This window comes from Glycine soja, chromosome 20 (genome assembly GCF_004193775.1).
Source record: "Glycine soja cultivar W05 chromosome 20, ASM419377v2, whole genome shotgun sequence".
In the NCBI taxonomy this organism is placed as follows: domain Eukaryota; kingdom Viridiplantae; phylum Streptophyta; class Magnoliopsida; order Fabales; family Fabaceae; genus Glycine; species Glycine soja.
The window spans coordinates 35627130-35644012 of record NC_041021.1 but is presented as its reverse complement, the minus strand read 5'-3'; the positions used below and the strand labels follow the sequence as shown (position 1 = coordinate 35644012).

The 16883-nt window shown below is 36.3% G+C and overlaps 1 non-coding gene across 1 annotated transcript; it reads left to right on the top strand.

The window, feature by feature from the left end:
- The first annotated feature begins 7706 nt into the window (after positions 1-7706).
- LOC114404020 lies at positions 7707-7813 on the top strand. Its single transcript, XR_003664781.1, has one exon. It is a non-coding gene; the product is annotated as a small nucleolar RNA R71 (small nucleolar RNA).
- Positions 7814-16883: the final 9070 nt, after the last annotated feature.

The following is a 16883-nucleotide window of genomic DNA, read 5'->3' as shown; positions in this document are numbered from 1 at the left end:
GTGTGTGCATTTTTTTAACTTTGATCATTTGAGAATTAGACTTCAAAGTTCATACCTCATTTGAGGCACAAAATTTCGTGCTCCTTCTCTCCCTCTCCCTCCACTAATCTTTTCCTTCCTTCAAGCTCTTATCCATGGCTTCCTATGGTTGTGAGCTTCTTCTTGACTCATCTTGTCCTTGAAGTGGCATCTCCAATCATATTTCTTCCTTCTCCATTCTGCTGTCGTTGATATTAAAGAAGCAAAGGACTCCATTGATGAAGAAGATTCAAGGCCTACAAGCTCCACATGGAGCTACATCATGTGGTATCAAGAGCATCTTCGTCTAGGTGATGTTCTTTTGCTTCCTCTATCTTTTTATTTGGTCAATTCACTTTAATTTCTTGTTCTTCATCTTATTCTGCATGTATATCCTCCATTGTCTTGTGGTTTGGTGCTGTTTAGAGTAGATTCAAAAAAATAAACCGATTAAATCTTAGATCTACACTTGTTCTTGCATTTCTATGGTTCAAATTTTATAGATCTACTCTTGAATCATGTTTTTTTGGTGCCTATTTTATACCAATATTAGTTTTGAAATTTCAATTGAAAATTAGTGTGAAAAAAGTGCCAAAACTAGAGGTTTCTTGAGTCTTATTTTTTAATTTTTTTTACTCTACTCTAGAGCCATTCTTAATTTCTCTTTGAGTCCTAGCTTGCTTTTATGTGATTTTCATTGCTTTAATTGTTGAATAATCCTTGAAAATTTTTCTTGTTAAAACTCTATTGGTTTAGCTTTCATTTCACTTTTTTTGGTCTTTGGTTATTGCTTGTCTCTTTGTTTCCTTGTTTGTGAGTTGCTATATAGGGAATTGGAAAGGAGGATTGGTGCCATCCCTTGAAGAATTTGAGTCAAGAAGCAAGGGGCCAACCACCTTAAGAACTATTGGACTAAGAAGCACTCAAAATTGAGGGAATCACCAAAGGGATAACAACCACCAAAATTGAGGACCGTTTTGTAATTTTGTAATTGACAATTTACTTACCTTCATTGCTTTCAAGTTTTTGTAACAAAAAGGTCTTTCATTGGAAGTGTGTTGGGAGCCTCCAATAGGTTACCAAACTTCCATTTGTGTGTAATAATTTTAGGCAATTTTCCCTTAGGATAGTGAGTGTTTTGTTGGGAACCTTAAATGTGGTCATCCAAACACTCTTAGGATTTGCCTAGTTTATATTTCTTGCACTTTAATTTCTTGTTTACTTTCATAGCTTATTTCATTTACCTTCCATTGTCAAATCGCCTAGATAGCTTGCCTTTTACCAATTAGTTTTTACCTTATCTTTCACACCTCTTTTAGTGTTTATTTTGGTTAGTTTCAACCATAGTTTCTTTTACCTTTTTTTTTTCAAACCTCCAACAAGAAAGAACCACAACTTAGGAACTAACATGAGTCTTCATTCTTCATCTAGTATTAATGGTGAGGGTTCTACTCCTAATAACCCTTTGTATAAGATATTGGATGGGTTGAGATCCCTTAAGTTATGGAAAGAAAAACAAAAGAGAAAAGAAAAAGGAAAAAAAGAGTGGAAGAAATAAGTCAAGATGAAAGAGACAAAATAAGAAAGGAAGAAAGAAGAAAAATAATGAAAGAAATGGAAAAAGAAAAACATGCCTCCTATAGTAGTCATGACTTTTGCAAGAGCCTAAGTGAAGAATTTAGTGACTATTATAGAGGAAGACATAGGTCACATCCTAGACCTCACTCCCATAGGAGAGAAAAGGAAAGAAAACCTCAAGAGGCTAACATTAACCTCCCATACTTCCATGGGAAGGACAATGTAGAGGCTTATTTAGATTGGAAAATGAAGGTTGAGCAACTCTTTGCTTGCCATCATACAAGTGAGAAAAGGAAGGTTCCTTTGGCTACCCTTAGCTTCTAAAGGTATGCACTTTATTGGTGGACTTCCCTTGTTAGGGAAAGAAGGATTCATGGGGATCCTCTAGTAGAGTATTTGAATGACTTGAAAAGTGCCCTTAGGAAGAGGCACATCCCCTCCTACTATGAAAGGGAGCTTATGGACAAGCTCCAAAGGCTTAGACAAGGGAGTATAAGTGTTGAAGAGTATAGGCAACAAATGGAACTACTCCTTTTGAGAGCTGGGCTTAGGAAGGAGGAAAGAAAAAGTATTGCTAGGTTCCTTAGTGGACTTAATATGGAAGTTAGGGACAAGGTTGAGCTCCTTCCATATAGGGACCTAGATGACCTAGTCCAACTTTGCATAAGGGTAGAGCAATAACTTAAAAGGAACCTTACTTCAAAATCTTATGGCTCTCACTCTTATCCAAAGAAAGAGCAAGGTCAAGGCATCTTAGGGGCTGCACCTTCTAAGCCCAAAGATGATAAGGGGAAGACAATAGAAAAGCAATCCCCTAAGGCTAGTATGCAAGAGAATACTAGCTCTATAAAGTGCTTTAAATGTCTTGGAAGAGGACACATTCCTTCTCAATGCCCCACCAAGAAAACCATGATTATGAGAGACCAAAACATTTATAGTAGCCAAGATGAGGTTACTACTTCACCTTCCTCTAGTGAAAGTGAAGAAGCAAAAGGGGAAGAATCTAGTGAAGAAATCTACCCCCAAGAAGAAGGGGACCTTCTAATGGTCAAAAGGCTTCTAGGAGGTCAATCTTGTGACTTGACCCAATCTCAAAAAGAGAATACTTTTCACACAAGGTGTAAAATTTTTTATAACACATGTTCTCTCATTGTAGATAGTGGTTCATGTTTGATCGAGGCCGTACCCGAATCAAATAAATATTAAAATGTAGTAACTAGGAAGTGATCCTAGGTCGTTTCCCAACGAGCAATGATACACCAAATGTTCATAACAGATAGTAGGAAATAGTAACAAATTGGGGGGGGGGGGGTTGTTTGCTTTTGTAAATTAAACAGCGAGTAAAATTGAATTAGAAATTATCAGAATTAAAATACGTTGCTTCCCCTTGATTCACAAGCAAGTCTCTTATCCTAGGTTGCGAGAATTTGTCCTTTATCAGTTCAACCACTTAATCCAACCCTAAATTAAATTACTAAGCGAAATTTAACATAAAGCATTCATTATGTGATTAAGCATCACACACACCAATTACTCATAAACGATCATTAAGCATGAACGTAAATTAAGCGCAGAGACAATTAATCAAGCACTAAGCATGCATGAATTAATAGCAACAAATTCAGAGTAATTAGTGAAGAGGAAAAACTGAACAGAATTTAACAGTAATAATAGAACCTCAAAGAGAACTGTGCTTGATCTTCAAGGGAAAACAACGCTGCGGACTTAGCCTTCCATTAATCAAATAGATAACGAAATTTTATTGATAAAACTAAAAGTCTGAACTGGAATTGTAAAAAAAAATGATAATAAAAGAGAAAGAGAAGAGAGAGAGAGAGAGAGAGAGAGGAGAGAGAGAGATAAACTAGAACCTTGGTGCTGTTATATAGTTTTTCAGCCCCAAAGCTTACAAATCTCTTTTAAATCCAAGCCCATAAATAAATTAAATTCAAATCTAGGTAAGATAAGATAAGATCTAGATTAAATAATATCTAGATGAGATCAAATCTAAATAATATCTAGATAAGATAAGATCTAATTTTGTAGAATTTGATTAAAAACATCAAATTAGCTTAATGGGCCCAAATAATAAAACTGCCTAATTAATTTGACAATTAAGATTAATCAGTACTTAAAATGGTGCAAAAAGGGTTAAGAAATAGGAGAAAATAATGGCACATCAAAACCCCCCATACTTAGCCTTTTGCACTCCTGGGCAAAATGAAATAAAGAACAAAATCCAAGGATATCAAAGAGAGACAAACAAAAACATTTACATATTTCTCAATGAACATCAAGGAATGAAAGGAATGGGTAACATCTAACATGAAGAGATCCAAAGAGTCAAGACATTCATGAAAATCATCCAAGCAACCCAATCATGGCAAAATAGTTAATCAGCTCAATAATGAAAAATGATTAAGCCTCACAAGATATACTCTCTATCTCTCAAGTGTCTAGGCTACTGTTTACTCTTGAAGCACCCATGAAAACAAACACCACATAGAATTGGCAACATTCTAAAATTGATAAACGACTTGACAACACATGCATATGAGGATCAAAAGGTCTTTAAAGGTTGTAATGGGGCCAAGGACAAGGTAGGGAAAAAAATATGGAATAAGTAGCTAAATCCCAAAGGAATAGAGGAGTAATGGGGAATAAGTGGAAATTAAGCACAAGTAGTAAACCCAAACCCTCTAATATCAACAAAATCAACCAAGGCTCCCAAATCAAGTTCTCAAATCAAGACCTTATTTATTCAACTTCACTTATTTTCTTCTTCTTCTTCTTCTTCTTTTTTTGAATAGTACAAAATTGCAGAATTTGCAGCAACTGAATTTTTTTTCATTTTTCATTTTTTATTTATTTTTTTGATTGAACAGTACGAAATTGAAGATTAAAGAAAGAACTAGGCAATATATATATATACATCAAGCATGGCCAAAATAAAACATTAAGCATGGCCAAAAATCATATCTTCCTATGAAACATACCCCCCCACACTTATTCCCAGCTTATTCCCAAAACAATTCCAAAGCTCCAAAATTCCTTAAGGGTAAGGTGATAATGAGGTTTTTCACTTAAGGCTTGTAATGAGCTTCAAAACAAAGAAAGGGGAAAATTGGCTCAAAGGGGCTATCAAAGGAATTAATTCAAGGTAAGTCCATTTGGCTATAAGCTTATAAGAACGAAATTGCCTAAATCATTTCCAAATATGTATGTGAATTTGGAAGCATCAACAAGAATCAAGCCAAGGCTATTGTGCAAGCAATCAATAGGGCAAAACACACAAAAAGATTATGATGATGGATGGCTCAAATTCTCACAAAAGTAAACTTATCACTTTCAAATTGAGCTTTCAAAACTATCATGACATGTAAAGGAAAAACAAGGATTTCAAGTCACAAATTGTCAAGAGACTTTCATTTTCAGAACAATTACCCATTACTTGAACATATCCTATAATTCAAAGACAAACATGCAAATTTAACACAACAAAACTAACAAGATTAAACTAGAACCCAACAAAACTAACAAAAGTAAACTAATTTAACACAACTAACAAAACCAAAACCAAAGAACACTCCCCCCATACTTAAACAACACATTATCCTCAATGTAGCACAACTAAAAGATTAAAAGAAATTAAACCATCAAATAGAATCGGAAAAATGTAATAAAAGTAAAGAAGGGGATGGGAAAAGAAAAACTCCCTAAGTCAAGGTGGAAAAGAAGTAAGCTGAAGTAAGGAGATCTTTTGAGCCTGGACAACCCCCAATGTGTAATTGGATGCATCGCACATTAGCTCAAATGGGGTTGTCCAATCAGGTGCCTGAATGATAGGGGTGATAGACAATGCTCTTTTGAGGCAATGAAAGGCCTCTTTGCATTTATCATTAAAGTCAAAATCCACCTCCTTTTGCAACAAGTTAAATAGTGGAAGGGCTACTTTGCTAAAATCTCTTATAAAGCGCCTGTAGAATCCTGCATGACCAAGAAAAGATCGCACCTCTCGCACGCAAGAAGGGTAAGGAAATTGTGAAATAACAGAAATTTTTGCAGGATCTACTTCAATGCCCTTATTGGAAATAATGTGGCCTAAAACTATACCTTGCTCAACCATAAAATGACATTTTTCAAAATTTAGAACAAGGTTAGTTTCAGTGCATCTACTCAAAACCTTTTCCAGAATATCCAAACAAACATCAAAAGAGGATCCATATACAGTGAAATCATCCATAAACACCTCTATGTAATTTTCTAAAAAATCACTAAAAATACTAATCATGCACCGCTGGAAGGTACCGGGGGCATTGCACAGGCCGAAAGACATTCTCCTATAGGCAAAAGTGTCGAAGGGGCAAGTGAATGTGGTCTTTTCCTAATCCTCAGGAGTAATAGTGATTTGCATATAACCAGAAAAACCATCAAGGAAACAGTAATGAGATTTACCTGCCAGGCGTTCATGCATCTGGTCAATGAATGGCAGTGGATAATGGTAGAAAGAGATGGTTTCTCAACCTGTACCTCATAAAGAAAGTCAGAGGTATGTGTACTTCCTGAAACATGGTTAGTTCCATCTGACTCTATAAAATCAATCTCAAGAGGTAAAACATCACCAGACATGTAATCAATATCAAATTCAGATTCACTCTCGGCATCAAATTCAGATATATGATCAAGAACAAATTCAGATTCAATGCATGAAGATGGGTGTTTCATAGCATCAATAATATTAAAATACAGAAAGATCTTCAGATGGGTGTTTCATAGCATCAATAATATTAAAATGAACAGTTATATCACCAAACTCCATAGATAGTGTGCCTGCATATACATCTATCTTAGTTCTAGCAGTTTTCATAAAAGGTCCGCCTAGAATGATGGGAACTGATTCTTTAGAAAATCCCTCCTCCATATTCAAAATATAAAAATTAACAGGGAAAATCAGTTAACCAACTCTAACTAAGACATCCTCTATGAAACTAGCAGGATAGGCAACATTTCTATTAGCTAAATGAATTACCACATCAGTTGACTGTAAGGGACCAAGAGATAAAGAATTAAAAATAGACAGAGGCATCACACTAACAGAAGCTCCTAAATCTAGCATGGCATTGTCAAACTTACTGTTCCCTATAATACAAGGTAAGCTGAATGTACCTGGATCTTTACATTTTTCAGGGATTTGGGGAACAGATTTACCAATCAATGCGGAGACATTTCTACCCATACTAATTCTTTCACTTCCTTTAAGCTTCCGCTTATTAGTGCACAACTCCTTCAAGAATTTAGCATATCTTGGAATTTGCTTTATTGCATCCAACAGAGGTATGTTTACGTCTACTTTCCTAAATGTTTCCTAGATCTCCTTCTCTGCCTTTTCCATTTTTTTGTTGGAAATTGCTCTTGGAGGGAATGGAAGAGGGATATGCTGCTTTTCTTTAGATTCACCTGCATAAAAATTGTTAGGTAACTTACTCTTTACATTTTTGTCATCATCTTTTTCTGGAGTAGAGTGAGGTTGGGCAGGTTCATTGGCGGATGAGGAAGATGCTACTGGTTGAGGTCCTTGACACTGTTTTCCTGACCTCAATGTTATGGCACTCACATTTTTGGGATTCTGGACAGATTGAGAAGGTAATCTATCAGAATTCTGGGACTGTTGTTGATTTAACTATGTAGCCAACTTTCCTATTTGATTAGTTAAGCTCTGAATGGAGGCTCTGGTCTCTTGTTGAAACTACATGTTTTGCATAGTCATTTGCCTCAGCTGTTCTTTAAGGGAAGGTTGCGGAGGGGCCTCAACTGTTTGTTGTTTCATGGCCAGTTGGGTTACCAGGTTAACCAATGCATCTAGTTTACCTTCAAGCTTTTTAGTCTCGGTTGATGAAGATGAATTCGTAGCTACTTCATGCACTCCTCTAATGACAATAGCATCACTTCTGGCACTAAATTGTTGGGAGTTGGAAGCCATCTTCTCAATTAAATTTCTGGCTTTAGCAGGGGTCATGTCTCCAAGGGCTCCACCACTGGAAGCATCTATCATACTTCTCTCCATGTTGCTGAGTCCTTCATAAAAATATTGGAGGAGAAGCTGCTCTGAAATCTGGTGGTGAGGGCAACTGGCACATAATTTTTTAAATCTCTCCCAGTATTCATATAGGCTCTCTCCACTGAGTTGTCTAATACCTAAAATATCTTTTCTGATGGTCGTGGTCCTAGAAGCAGGGAAATTTTTTTTCTAAGAATACTCTCTTGAGGTCATCCCAGCTCGTGATGGACCTTGGAGCAAAGTAATATAGCCGGTCCTTTGCCACTCCCTCTAAAGAATGTGGAAAGGCCTTCAGAAATATGCGATCCTCCTGGACATTTGGTGGTTTCATGGTGGAGCAGACAATATGGAATTCTTTCAGATGCTTGTGTGGGTCTTCACCTGCAAGGCCATGAAACTTTGGAAGAAAATGGATCAGTCCAGTTTTAAGAATATATGGGACATCCTCATCAGGGTATTGGATGCACAAGCTTTCGTAGGTGAAATCAGGTGCAACCATTTCCCTTAGAGTCCTCTCACGGGGTGGAGGTTGTGCCATGTTCTCAGAATGTTCAAAACTATAATGCTCAAAATCACCAATAACAAAATGCTCAGGATGCTCAAAAGGTACTAAATGATGTGTAACTAATCTATGAAATGTCTTATCTATCTCAGGATCAAAGGGTTGTAAGTCAGATGGATTGCCTCTAGTCATACACTATATTCAGCATGTACAACTAGTTGCCTTATTATGCAAGTAACAATGTAGGTTTGAACTACAGCTATCCTCAAATGATATCCAAATGACTTGAAATTTTGTGAGCAAACTTATAAAATGATGAGAAGATAGCACAAAAAATTTCAAATGAAAATTCGAAGTCTAACTATATAAGCTAAAAATGATAAGTTAAGAAAAATAAGAGAATAACACTTGGAAAATAAAAAACTTTTGACAGAATTGCAATTTTTGGAAGAAGGAGACCTCAATCGGCCTATGGTGGGCTGCCATAGCATGGGAAGTTTTTTTCTACCCCAAATACATCTATAATAATAGTCATTCTGATACCCGGAGCAAAAGTTATGGTCGTTTGAAATTTTGACAAAAATCAAATTTGCTACTTTTTTGGAACTTTCAAATCTGACCAAACTAAGGGCTCCAAATATTTTTTCCACACAATATAGATCAAAAGAAGTTACCACAAAAAAATTCAGCCAAAAATAACAAATCTAGCTACCAAAACAAAAAATCCTAATTAATTCAGCAAGGGTGGTCGCTAAAATCCGTCGCTACATGATTTCCACTACTACGCTGTTTTGCCGCAAGCAAAAGTGGTCGCTAAATCCGTCACAAAACACTATTCACAGCAAAACACCCAAAACTGAAACTGGAGAAGCGCTTAATAGAAAAACTAAAACAAAACACACACTAAATAAAATACCAAGACACTAAACAACACTAACACACACACTAACACAACACTAACAATTAAACATAAAACACGAAAGAATTAAACACTAACACGACACTAGCTATTATGAACCTTTGGACACTGCTCCCCGGCAACGGCGCCAAATTTGATCGAGGCCGTACTTGAATCAAATAAATATTAAAATGTAGTAACTAGGAATTGATCCTAGGTTGTTTCCCAACGAGCAATGATACACCAAATGTTCATAACAGATAGTAGGAAATAGTAACAAATTGGGAGGGGGGGGGGTTGTTTGCTTTTGTAAATTAAACAACGAGTAAAATTGAATTAGAAATTATCAGAATTAAGATACGTTGCTTCCCCTTGATTCACAAGCAAGTCTCTTATCCTAGGTTGCGAGGATTTATCCTTTATCAGTTCAACCACTTAATTCAACCCTAAATTAAATTACTAAGTGAAATTTAACATAAAGCATTCATTATGTGATTAAGCATCACACACACCAATTACTCATAAATGATCATTAAGCATGAGCGTAAATTAAGCGCAGAGACAATTAATCAAGCACTAAGCATGCATGAATTAATAGCAACAATTTCAGAGTAATTAGTGAAGAGGAAAAACTAAACAAAATTTAACAGTAATAATATAACCTCAAAGAGAACTGTGCTTGATCCTCAAGGGAAAACAACGCTGCGGACTTAGCCTTCCATTAATCAAATAGAGAACGAAATTTTATTGATAAAACTAAAAGTCTGAACTGGAATTGTAAAAAATCAAAAATAAAAGAGAAAGAGAAGAGAGAGAGAGAGAGATAGAAGAGAGAGAGATAAACTAGAACCTTGGTGCTGTTATATAGTTTTTCAGCCCCAAAGCTTACAAATCTCTTTTAAATCCAAGCCCATAAATAAATTAAATTCAAATCTAGATAAGATCTAGATTAAATAATATCTAGATGAGATCAAATCTAAATAATATCTAGATAAGATAAAGATAAGATAAAATCTAATTTTGTAGAATAAAATAGTCTGCCTTCTTCAAGTCCAAGCCCGATTCTGGATTCAAGCCCAATGCTTCATTAATTCCTGAAATTAGATTAAAAACATCAAATTAGCTTAATGGGCCCAAATAATAAAACTGCCTAATTAAGTTGACAATTAAGATTAATCAGTACTTAAAATGGTGCAAAAAGGGTTAAGAAATAGGAGAAAATAATGGCACATCAATGTTGCAATTGTTGCAGCACAAGATTAGTCTCTAAGTTGAGCCTTGCTATCACTTCCCATCCAAAGCCTTACAAACTTCAATGGCTCAATGAGCAAGGGGAGATGATAGTCAATCAACAAGTGAAAGTGCCCTTCTCCATTGGAACATATAAGGATAAAGTGATTTGTGATGTAGTTCCTATGGAGTCAGGACACCTTCTCTTTGGTAGGCCATGACAATATGATAGGAAAATCATCTATTATGGCCTAACTAATGATATAACCCTCACCCACCTTGGAACAAAGTTTGTGTTGCATCCTCAAACACCTTTACAGGTGGCCAAAGATCAACTAACTATGAAAAATAAGAGGGATGGGAAAAAAACTAGAAAAACAAAAGAAAAAGAAGGATAATAAGGCCTTGTCTTCAAAGGCCAATGGGAATGAAAAAGAGGAAAAAGATTCCTCCAAGAAGATTGTTAAGAAGGAAATTCATTTTGCAACAAAAGGTGATATCAAAATAGCACTCCTTCTTAAACAATCCTTCTATCTTCTCTTATTAAGAGAAACCTCCCTTAGCATTGCCACAATTCCTACATTTGAGACCTTACCCCCAAAGGTCCAAGAACTCTAACATGAATTTGGTGATATATTTCCCAAAGAGATACCCCCTGGGCTACCTCCTTTTAGGGGAATAGAACACCAAATAGACTTGGTCCTAGGAGCAAGCCTTTCTAATAGGCCAACCTATAGGACTAACCTCGGGAGACTAAGGAGATAGAGTCTCAGGTTAAAGAATTGTTGGAGAAAGGTTGGGTCCAAGAGAGCCTAAGCCCTTTTGTTGTGCCAGTTTTGTTGGTGCCCAAAAAGGATGGTAAGTGGAGAATGTGTACATATTGCAGGGCCATCAACAACATTACTGTAAAGTATAGGCACCCCATTCCTAGACTTGATGATTTGCTTGATGAGTTGCATGGTGCCAACATCTCTTAAAAAATTGATCTTAAAAGTGGTTATCACTAAATCAGGATGAAAGAGGGTGATGAGTGGAAAACTGCTTTCAAGACCAAGTTTGGTTTGTATGAATGGCTAGTGATGCCTTTTGGGATCACTAATGCACCAAGCACCTTTATGAGGCTTATGCATCATATGTTAAGGGATTTCATAGATAGATTTGTAGTTGTTTATTTTGATGATATTTTAGTGTACAGTTGGAACCTAGATGATCACTTAGGACATCTAAGGCAAGTTCTTTCAATTCTTAGGAAAAACACTCTCTATGACAATATAGAGAAGTGTACCTTTTGTGTAGATAATATAGTTTTCTTAGGATTTGTAGTTGGTAGAAATGGCGTCCAAGTGGACCCTGAGATCAAGGCCATCCAAGAATGGCCCACCCGAAAAAGTGTGGGAGATATTAGGAGCTTCCATGGGTTAGCAAGCTTCTATAGAAGGTTCGTTCCTAATTTCTCTACAATTGTCTCACCTCTCAATGAGCTGGTGAAGAAGAATGTGGCATTTACTTGGGGTGAAAGATAAGAGCAAGCCTTTGCTTTGATAAAAGAAAAGCATACTAAGGCACATGTTCTAGCTCTTCCTGAATTTTTTAAAACTTTTGAGCTAAAATGTGATGCCTCTAGAGTGGGAGTTGGAGCTGTATTGTTGCAAGGTGGGCACCCTATTGCTTAATTTAGTGAAAAACTTCATGGTGCCACCCTCAACTACCCCACCTATGATAAAAAGCTTTATGCCTTAGTAAGAGCCCTCCAAACTTGGGAACATTACCTTGTTTCCAAGGAATTTGTCATTCATAGTGATCATGAATCACTTAAGTACATTAGAGGGCAAAACAAGTTAAACAAAAGGCATGCAAAATGGGTAGAGTACCTAGAGCAATTTTCATATGTTATCAAATACAAAAAGGGAAAAACAAACGTGGTAGTTGATCCCTTCTCTTGGAGACACATATTGTTTTACTCCCTAGGAGCTCAAATTTTAGGATTTGATAACATTAGGGACTTGTATGCTTTAGATGAATATTTCTCTCCCATTTATGAGAGTTGTGGGCAAAAGGCCCAAGATGGATTCTATTTGGCTGAGGGGTATTTGTTCAAAGAGGGAAAACTTTGCATACCCCAAGGATCCATCAGGAAATTACTTGTGAAAGAGAGCCATGAAGGTGGGCTCATGGGCCACTTTGGGATAGGCAAGAACCTTGTCTTACTCAAAGAAAAGTTTTATTGGCCCCATATGAAGAAAGATGTCCATAAGCATTGCACTAGGTGTGTGTCTTTTTTACAAGTCAAGTCTAGGGTGATGCCTCATGGGCTATACATTCCCTTACCCGTCCCATCTGCACCTTGGGTAGACATTAGTATGGACTTTGTCCTTGGGCTTCCTAGAACCTAAAAAGGTGTAGACTCTATCTTTGTGGTGGTGGATAGGTTTAGCAAGATGGCACACTTTATACCATGCCACAAGGTGGATGATGCTTCCCACATCTCAAAACTCTTTTTCAGGGAAGTTGTGAGACTCCATGGTTTGCCTAGGACCATTGTGTCAGATAGAGATGCTAAGTTCCTTAGCCACTTCTGGAAAACCTTATGGGCTAAGCTAGGAACTGAGCTTCTTTTCTCTACTACTTATCATCAACAAACTGATGGGTAAACAGAGGTACTGAATAGGTCTTTATCCACCCTTTTAAGGGCTATTCTGAAAGGCAACCATAAGTCTTGGGATGAGTATCTTCCTCATGTAGAATTTTCCTACAACAGGGGGTTCATAGAACCACTAAGAAATCCCTTTTTGAGGTTGTCTATGGGTTCAATCCCCTAACACCCTTAGACCCCATTCCCCTTCCACTTGAAACTTCTTTTATACATAAAGAAGGGGAATCTAGGTTAGAGTTTGTAAAGAAGTTGCATGAGAGGGTTAAGAGCCAAATAGAGAACCAAACCAAGGTGTATTCAACTAAAGGCAATAGAGGAAGAAATGAGCTAGTTCTTAATGGGGGGGACTAGGTTTGGCTCCATCTTAGGAAGGATAGATTCCCTACTAAAAGGAAATCCAGGCTTAGCCCTAGAGCGGATGGACCTTTTCAGCTCTCGGAGAGGACCAATAACAATGCTATAGGTTGGACCTCCCAGAAGAGTATGGAGTCAACACTACTTTTAACATTTATGATTTAATTCCTTTTGCAGGGGGAACTGATATTGAGGAGGAGGAACCAATAGATTTGAGGTCAAATCCTCTTCAAGGGGGAGAGGATGATGCAATCATCCCTAGGAAGGGACCAGTCACCAAAGCCATGAGCAAGAGGCTCCAAGAGGATTGGGCTAGAGCTGCTGAAGAAGGCCCTAGGGTTCTCATGAACCCCAAGGTACATTTCTGAGCCCATGGGCCAAGGTTTGGTCCACTTATCTTTGTACATATTAGATTAGGATTTTATTATTTTTGGGCCTTGTATTTAAGGCTCCATAATGTAGGTAAGGTATCCTAGAAATGTAGGATTTTTTAACCCTTGTATTTTAGGGCATTTTTGTATTAGGGGTAGTTTTGTAATTTCATGTGCATTAAATGAATATTTGATGTGTGTTGGGAAATAAATTTAATTGAATTGGGAGAAGCCCAATCCAATTAAATTTTAGAGGGGGAGGTGAGCATTTTCTTGCTACACCCCATTGCCACATCATATAGTCACATTTTGTTCATGTTCTTCATGATTTACATGTCTCATGACACCTATGCACACTTAGTAGAGAATTTTGGACTTGATTTTGGATTAGTGGGCTGAACCATAACTAAAATTCACTAATCATAATTAGTGAAATTTTGGCTTCAAAATTTGACTCCACAAATTCAATTTCAAATTCAAGTGAAATTTGAATAGAAATTCAAATTTCCCTCCAATTTTGTGTAACAATTAGGCTATAAATAGAGGTCATGTGTGTGCATTTTTTTAACTTTGATCATTTGAGAATTGCACTTCAAAGTTCAGACCTCATTTGAGGCACAAAATTTTGTTCTCCTTCTGTCCCTCTCCCTCCACTCATCTTCTCCTTCCTTCAAGCTCTTATCCATGGCTTCCTATGGTAGTGAGCTTCTTCTTGACTCAGCTTCTCCTTGAAGTGGCGTCTCCAATCATCTTTCTTCCTTCTCCATTCTGCTGCCATTGATATTAAAGAAGCAAAAGACTCCATTGATGAAGAAGATCCAAGGCCTACAAGCTCCACATGGAGCTACATCAAGAGCTCCCTTGAATTTTGTCTTCAAGCCAACATTACTTTGGCCAAAGGAAATTCAAACTTGAAGGAGCATGTTTTGGTTCTTGGGGTCGAGATTAAGGCCTTGGAGACACGTGTTCTTGATGTTGAGGCTTCGATTAAGACCAATAAGGAGGAAGTGGTGAGATTGGAAGTGGCTCTAACAATCGCCAAAAGGGAAAAGGATGCCAAAAGGAAGAAAAAAGCTTGGGATTGAGTAGAAAGCCTATAATGACATTTATAAAGCTCATAAGTCTAGCTTTAATCACTATCTTCGATAAGTACTATATCATCGTGTGGCTCTGGATGAATCCATATTTGACATTAACAAATATGTCTATAATTAAGATTTGATGACATCCCAGAAGATGAGGCGCAGGATAGTGGGGAGCCGACTACCCCTTTTGGCGAAACCCAAATGACCAACCTCAGAAAAGAGGATGGAGACAAGGATGATGAGGTCCATAGGGAAGAAGAGGGAAACAGAGGCCTCTAAATTTGTGTTTTATTTTGTTTTTTAAGGATATTGATTTTGTGGACGATAATTCCATTTTTAATATTAGTGATTTTTGGCCAATAGCGTCATTTTTGGTAATGGATCAAATTCTTCCTTTTCTTTGAATAAAATTTCATTTAGGTCTCCTTTGTTAAAACTGTACCTTGTAGATTCACTGACATCTTATCGTGGTTGCTGGTAATGAATTTTTAACTGAAGAGGATATTTTTTGCACAAGATTTGTTCACCTTCATTAATAAGTTCAACTTTTATCCAAAACTATTAATTCATAATTTGATGAGCTCATTCTTGATCGATGATGGTATTTGGGATGGAGCGGTTAATAAATAATTATGATGTTATTCTTGGTTGAAGAAGGTATTAAGGAGGGAAGTGTAATATCCTAATTTTCCATGTGCGTGGTAGACAGTGTTATTACTTTGTCATGTGATTGGGTAGTATTTTTAGACTATCGAAATGATAAAAAAATTAGATGCTACCATAGGATACCTAGGCATGGTTAAAATTTTAAGTTTTTAAGCTAAAGTTTAGAAAGAATAAGGATAATTCAGAGAAAATTCTCTAGTCAAATAATGGTCAACTTATTAATGATCTAGATGTTAATAATTGGATTTTGATCTAGAAATAGAACTTAGAAGCTTGAAAGAAAATTAGTAATTAATGTAAGTAAAGTTAGAAATTAAGTGGGAATAATTTAGGTTAATTAATGGTGATTTAGAGTCTCTAGAATTAGAAAAGGGGTAAATAAGTTATAAGAGTTTAAAGTGGAGGACATTTTCATAAATGACTATATAACTAGTTTAAAAATAGAATTTTAGTTTAATTAGTTGGTGACTAATTAAAGCGTCTAATTATATGATGTAGAATAATTAAAATAAGTTAGAGTTGTAACACCTTAAAAAATTATAGCTTAGGCTGGTAGAGGAAACTTTGTGTTATGTCATCTGTACTTGTATGAATTTAATTTCAGAAGTTATATGTTTTTAATCATAGAATTACGTGCTATGTATATGTATATGTGTGTGTGTGTGTGTGTGTGTGTGTATATATATATATATATATATATATATATATATATATATATATATATATATATATATATAATGTGTGTGTGTGTGTGTATTTGATTGATTTATTAAAACTTGATAGAGAAATAGAAATTGTTTAAGCTAGATTTCCATCTGTGAAAGAATTGTATACTGCATTAAGTTATAGTGTGAAAGATTCACTCTGAGTACACATATCCCAAGAGAAGTTAGCACACTAATATAAAACATTAGGATAAGATTTACTAGTTTTAGCAAAAGCAGTTTTTATCATTTTTGACAAAACTCTGCTTTATCCTTTTATAGTTAGTTTTGGAAAAGTGCAAGAAGTCATATAAGGCATGGCTGAGCTCGTGGAGAGCACCTCAAGGGATGTCCAAGCTGCCAATTAGTCATATTAATGGTCATTCAAAGTGCTTAGATTAAGAAAATAAGGATTAGGCCTTGCAATTCCATTGGTCCAAGCATTTGACCTACAATAAGTGTTGTTCTTTAAAAGCCAAGCCTAGGTCAGTTCTCCCATTTTGCTGAAGCTTTTAAATAAAAAGGAGACCATATTTTTCTTCTTCTTCCAAGTTTTACCAAGTGTTATTGGGCCCTTCTTCCGTCAAGCTTAGGTAAGTAACCTCCATTTTCAACTCTAAGCTTGATTTTCACTTCATTTTCTTGCTCTATTCTCACTTGTAGTTTCAAAACCTTATTTTGCACTCTTGAAGGTTGGAAAATTGAATCTAAACTCCTTCATTCTTCCTTCTAAATTTTGTGGAGCCTATAGGAGGTAAGGGGGTCT